A 7119-nucleotide genomic window follows, 5' to 3' on the forward strand; every position below is an offset into this window, starting at 1 on the left:
GATCTAAGCCTTGAAGGAGGCTAGGAATTTAAAGACGGAAGTCAGGTGGGAAGTAGGGCATGAAGCAGTGGTGTAATAAAAGAACCCATATGTGCAAAAATGTTAGCAGCAGCTCTTTTTATGGTGGCAAGAAATTAAAAGTCCCCATCAGTTGCAGAATTGCTGAATAAGTTATGGTATATAAATGTAATGGAATATTATTGGTCTATAAGAAATGATGAGCAGGCTAGAAAGCCTGGAAAGACTTACATGAACTGATGATGAGTGAAGTGAGCAGAACAAGAAGATCATTGTACACAGTAACAGTATGATTATATGTGACCAAATATGATAGACTTAGCTCTTCTCAACAAAACAATGATTTAAGACAATTCCAAAAGACTTGGGATAGGAAATGCTATTTGCATCTAGAGAGAGAACTATGGAGAATGAATATAGATGGAAGCATACTATTTTTAGCTTTTTTTGTGTTTCCTTTTTCTTATAATCTTCCCCTTCTGATTTTTCTTTCACAATATAACGAATATGGAAATATATTTAAAATGATTGCTCATGTATTTTATATATATATCAGATTGCTTGCTTTCTTGAGAAGGGGGAAGGTAGGAGAGGAAGGGAGAAAAAAATCTGCAACCCAAAATCTTACAAAAATGAATGCTGAAAATTTTTAGTTTTCAGATTGGAAAAATCAAATACTATTGAGAAAAAATAAAAGATCCTTTAACTACATTTTTCAATATGGAAATATCTTCCTCATTTCATTTCTTTCAATATTTAGAATTTTAGATCTCAGATTAACTCAATAAGTTTAGACTTATCTTTTTTCATTCAATAAATTCACCCATTGAATTTTCTAAGTTGGACAATTGGGAAGAGTTGAAAGCAGAATAAATGGCAAAAATATTTAGAAATTGAACATATATTTCTTAGAACAAAACTGTACTTTTATTAAAAATAGGTCTCAGCAAGACAAAATTCATAACTACTTTTATAGTGTAAGATAAAAAAACATAATTAATATGAAGAGGGGCAAATTGGAGGAAATCTCTTGGGAAAGCATTATCATTAAGAGGGACTGGGAAAGATTTCTAGCAGAGAGAGAATTTTAGCTGAAATTTCAAGGAAGCCAGAAGTCAGTAGGAAGAGCTAGAAAGAGAGAGAGAGTTCCAAGGCTGGGGTTAGCTAGAGACAATGCCTAAAGCAAAGTGATTGCCTTTTTCAAGGGACAGTGAGGAGTCGGATGCCATTACACTAAAAAGTAGCTGGAAGAGAATTAAGGTATAAGAGAGAGAAGCAGCAGCACAGAGCAGTTTATAACGTGCTGGCCTTCTTGTCAGGAAAACTAAGAGGCAGCTAGGTGGCGCAATGGGAAAGAGTACCAGCCCTGGATCCAGGAGGACTTTAGTTTTAAAATTCAGCCTCAACCACTTACTATGATGTCTGTGACCCCGGGCAAGTCATTTAACCATGATTGCCTTCTATCCACCCCAACAAAAAAGATAAAACAGTATTCAAATCTAAGCTTCAGTAAATTCCCAAAACTATAAAGCATGAATTAGTAATCTGTATCAGTCAGGTGAGTTTCCAAACTAAGAGGTCCCTACATCGATGAATTCATTAATCTTAACCTTTTTTCCCCCTTCCCCAAAATTAGTTTTATGGAACTAACATAGAAGAGCATATGCTTTAGAGCTAAAAGTTGAACATATAGATAATTCTGTCCAAGCTACTTATCTGACAAACAAGGAAACAGTGTCAGGAAGGTGAACTGATGTGTTGGAAGTAAATGGAAAAATAAAAACTGAATCTAGGACTTCTGACTCCTCATTTAGTGACTTTTATCTGGTAATGTTATTACTCTTTATTTGGAACATGGTGATGTTGACAATGTCGCTAACAAGGTGGATATATACTTTGTAAGTTACTGAATAATGTAGTTTCACGTTTCAGGACTTGGCACGGGGAATTTTGTTTCTTCCACTTATTATCTCTAGCTCAGGAAAGTGTCTTTACTTCATTGGGCAGGATCAAGTTAAGAAAACATTATGATAATCATTAAGTAAACTGAAAAACTAGAACAGTCCTTACCTCAAGAAACTTCCATTCTAATAATTGTGCTGTAAAGACAACACAGATAGTCCTAGATAAATATTGGGCTACTAGGTGATGCTTTTTCAATTAAAAGATAGGGTTGAAAATCAGATTATAAAAAAAATGTTTAAAGGAACTAAGAGGAGAGGGAGTTTAGAAAACAATTGTAAATAGCTTGTGCAAGGATTTTAGCCAAAACAATGAAGAGAGGTACAGGATGATCTATGGGAGGGATGTGAGGATTTCTTCAGGACTGGGGAGACATGGGTGTATTACAGTCTTATCAATATATCCAAAATGGAATTTGTTACCTTTCCTCCAGAACTCTACTACCCTGCCATCTACCCAGTTCTTCAGGCTTAAAACCTTGAAGTTGTCCTAGATGCCTCATTATCAGTCATCTCCCATAGCTAATGTGTGGCCAAAGCCATCCTCTTCACCTTTGCAACGTTTCTCCTATATGCCCACTTCTTTCCTCTGACACTGCCACCATTTTAGTACAGACACTCATAACCTTACACTTGGAGTATTGTAATAGCTCACTGGTAGATGAGCCTGCCTCAAGTCTCTCCCCACTCCAGTACATCCTTTACTCATCTGCTCAAGTTATTTTCCTAACACATAAATCTAATTATGTCTCATATAGCATCCCTCTATCCCCAATTTAATAAACTCTAATTGCTTCCTATTGCCTCTAGGAACAAGAATTCCAAATCCTTTACATCTAGCTTCCTCCTATCTTTTCAATTTAAAAAAAAAACAATCTGAGATTTAAATAGTTGGGGAAAATATTAAGTGCTCTTGGATAGGCCGAGCGAATATAATAAAGATGACAGTACTCCCTAAACTAATCTTTTTCTTTAGTGCTATACCAATCAGACTCCCAAGAAACTATTTTAATGACCTAGAAAAAATAACAACAAAATTCATCTGGAAGAACAAAAGGTCGAGAATTTCAAGGGAATTAATGAAAAAAAAATCAAATGAAGGTGGTCTAGCTGTACCTGATCTAAAATTATATTATAAATCAGCAGTCACCAAAACCATTTGGTATTGGTTAAGAAATGGATTAGTTGATCAGTGGAATAGGTTAAGTTCACAAGACAAAATAGTTCATAACTATAGCAATCTAGTGTTTGACAACCCAAAGATCCCAACTTTGGGGATAAGAATCCGTTATTTGACAAAAACTGCTGGGAAAACTGAAAATTAGTATGGCAGAAATTAGGCATGGACCCACACTTAACACCATATACCAAGATAAGATCAAAATGGGTCCATGATTTAGGCATAAAGAACGAAATTATAAATAAATTAGAGGAACATAGGATAGTTTACCTCTCAGACTTGTGGAGGAAGAAGCAATTTGTGACCAAAGAACTAGAGATAATTATTGATCACAAAATAGAAAATTTTGATTATATCAAATTAAAAAGCCTTTGTTCAAACAAAAGAAATGCAAACAAATGCAAACAGAAGGGAAGCAACAAACTGGGAAAACATTTTTACAATTAAATGTTCTGATAAAGGCCTCATTTCCAAAATATATAGAGAATTTACCCTAATTTATAAGAAGTCAAGCCATTCTCCAATTGATAAATGGTTAAAGGATATGAAGACAATTTTCAGATGATGAGATTGAAACTATTTCCACTCATATGAGTGTTCCAAATCACTACTGATCAGAGAAATGCAAATTAAGACAACTCTGAGATACCATTACATATCTGTCAGATTGGCTAAGATGACAGAAAAAAATAATGATGAATGTTGGAGGATATGCGGGGAAAACTGGGACACTGATGCATTGTTGGTAAAGTTGTGAACGAATCCAACCATTCTGGAGAGCAATTTGGAACTATGCTCAAAAAGTTATCAAATTGTGCAAACCCTTTGACCCAGCAGTGTTACTACTGGGCTTATATCCCAAAGAGATACTAAAAAAGGGAAAGGGACCCACATGTACCAAAATGTTTGTGGCAGCCCTTTTTCTAATGGCAAGAAACTGAAAAATGAATGGATGCCCATCAGTTGGAGAATGGTTGGGTAAATTGTGGTATATGAATGTTATGGAATATTATTGTTCTGTAGGAAATGACCAGCAGGATGAGTACAGAGAGGCTTGGAGAGACTTACATGAACTGATGCTGAGTGAAATGAGCAGAACCAGGAGATCATTATATACCTCAACAACGATACTGTATGAGGATGTATTCTGATGGAAGTGGATTTCTTTGACAAAGAGAAGATCTAATTCAGTTCCAATTGAAAAATGAAGTACAGAAGCAGCTACACCCAGAGAAGGCACACTGGGAAATGAGTGTGAACTGTTTGCATTTTTGTTTTTCTTCCCAGGTTATTTTTACCTTCTGAATCCAATTCTTCCTGTGCAACAAGTGAACTATTCAGTTCTGCACATATATATTGTATCCAGGATATACAGTAACATATTTAACATGTATAAGACCCTGCCATCTAGGGGAGGGGATGAAGGAAGGGAAGGGAAAAGTCAGAACAGAAGTGAGTGCAAGGAATAATGTAAAAAATTACCCATGCATATGTACTGTCAATAAAAAGTTATAATAAAATAAATAATTTAATAAATTAAAAAAAAAAAAAACAATCTGAGGATTTATTCCATTAGTGAATGTCTAAGTTAGGGTTTATTTGCCCCTTGGGGCTCTGACCTTTCTTAGGTAGAACTCCAGCTCTTTGCCATCTTTGTCTGCTTGGCAACAGTGGCCTTGATGCGATACAGACAAGGAGCTTGCCTTGCTGCATCCATTCCTCTTGGAGGGAGCAGATCTTGGTGTTCTTCTGCTCCCATATTTCTTCTGGCTCTTCTTTGACAGCTTTTTATTTAAAATTTCTTTCTCCTCAGGAGTCAGCTTTGCTTCTTTTTTCTGGCCCAATGGCAGGGCATAGTGGAACTCATACCATATGGAGTGCTGCTGCTGAGCACAATGTAATTTCTCACCTGTCTTGATCCCAACCAGCTCAATGGGATGCATTGTAGACCACATCAAACGTCCTTGTTTTCTGGGTACAGCACTTGGAGCCCCAGAAGTTGTCCATGTCCAGCCTTGGACCTAGCACTTTTTATAGCCCCCACGGATTCCCATACAGCAGGAAACAATCTTGTACTGGACAGGCGGGTAGCCAGCTCACATTTAAACTTCTCCCGGTAGGGCTCCTGCCCTTGCAACTTGTGGTGCTTGTGCCACTTGTCCCAGGAGATCCCCATGGTCAGTATGAGCTGCAAGGAGCCTTTTCAATCTTTTTACAACTTAATACCTTAATGTTCTTTGTCCCTTGTTCTCGAACAGGACCATGACATCAGGGAGGTGATGCCATGATATACTAATGAATTGGATGTAAGTGAGGGAGGCTGGGCAAGGTCACTGGCCTCACTCTACCCTCCACAGCCATCTGGTCCAGTGACCAGATATAGATCAGAACAACTGGAGATGGTCCTGCCCTTGATTTGTACTCTTTGATCCAGAGACATTGACCTGCTGGCTATTCCATGAATCCAATATTCCATCTTCCAAAATGAGCAGAAATTAAAGAACAATTTATACTAAAACATCAATATTATTAAAAAGAATGATTTTGGAGACATACATTGATGAAGAAAGAAATTAGCAGAAACAGGAGAACAATTTAGATAACAACAGCATTGTAAAAACAAACAATTTTGAAAACCGTAAGAACTATGATATATATCATGATTATCCAGGACTCTAGAAGACTGAGGATGAATTCAAAATAGAGTATTATATATATATTCTGAACTTGATCAATGAAGGAATTTGTTTTGTTTGATTATATGTATTTGTTATGATAAATGTGATTTTCTTTTTTTTAATGGGGTAGAGAATAGATAGGAAAGAAAACAGATTTTTCATTAAAAAATAAAACTTTAAAAGAGTCATGAGGGATGGAGGGATTATGGGTCATTGTGAGCACATAGTTTTAGGACTTTAAGATAAGGACAAAGGGGAGTGAAGCATAGTTAGAGATGGAAAGGTAAAAGATAATGATCACATAAAAGAAACTCAAAATTCTTGAATATGGAAATAGAACATTTGTGGGTGGTAGCAAGATCAAGGATAAGATCATCTCTATAAGTCGCTGAGATGAAATGGAAGAAAAGGCCATGGGAGCTGAATAGTTAGGGCATTTGAAGGAACATTAACAAGTATGTTAAAGTCCCCTAGAATGAGGGTAGGATTGGGATGATCTCTAAAATGTAATTTAGTTTTAAATTGTACTGTCAACATTTAAGTCTTAACTATGATGCTTACCCTGGAAGATCATTTAACTTTATCTAGCTTTTGTTTCTTTTTTCATCAAGTGAAAATATTAGTCATAGCAATTCACTCATTATCTCATACATTCTCTATCTCAATTATGATATGTAATAGCTATGTAATTTATGGCAAATTATTTTCTCTCTGCCCAGTTTTCTGATTTGTCAACTGAAAGTTAAGTCAGTTTTAAAATCTGTTCTATCTCAATTTTAAGAATTGTCTTGTTTTCTCCCTAAAGCAAAAGGGAAACTTATTTAAGGAAATAGAAACTATAGCTAAGGTTATTTGGCTATTACTTAGAAAAAATTCTAGTAACTGTCATCATGTTAAGTCTTATCAGTTTATCTCCAAGTAAGAGGTATGCAACTCTTTTCCCCCTTCACAGAATGGAGGGAGGTATCAAACAGTACAGCCCACAAAAGCACTAAGAATAGTTGGGGTGGGTAATTTAGCAAGCTCAGCCCCTTTTCCTGGAGTCTCTGTCAACTACCCTTAATTTGTAAGCTTGCCAGTTTTCTTGAAACCATCAGAATAAACATCATCAGCCCTGAGAAATAAGCCTGTTTAGGATTTATAGTTTCTAAACAAGGAATGTGATTACTAAGAATTTATAAGCCTGTATAATGATTGATTCTTTGCACCAGGATAACTTTAAACATATAAAACATGTTAAACAAAATTTCTTATGTGTTTAACTCCTGGTAAACTTTTAGAA

General features: G+C 35.9%; 1 pseudogene; it reads right to left on the reverse strand.

The window, feature by feature from the left end:
• Window positions 1-4754: 4754 nt before the first annotated feature.
• LOC100923824 lies at window positions 4755-5335 on the reverse strand (annotated as a pseudogene).
• Window positions 5336-7119: the final 1784 nt, after the last annotated feature.

Source organism: Sarcophilus harrisii, chromosome 2, assembly GCF_902635505.1.
Source record: "Sarcophilus harrisii chromosome 2, mSarHar1.11, whole genome shotgun sequence".
NCBI classification, from domain to species: domain Eukaryota; kingdom Metazoa; phylum Chordata; class Mammalia; order Dasyuromorphia; family Dasyuridae; genus Sarcophilus; species Sarcophilus harrisii.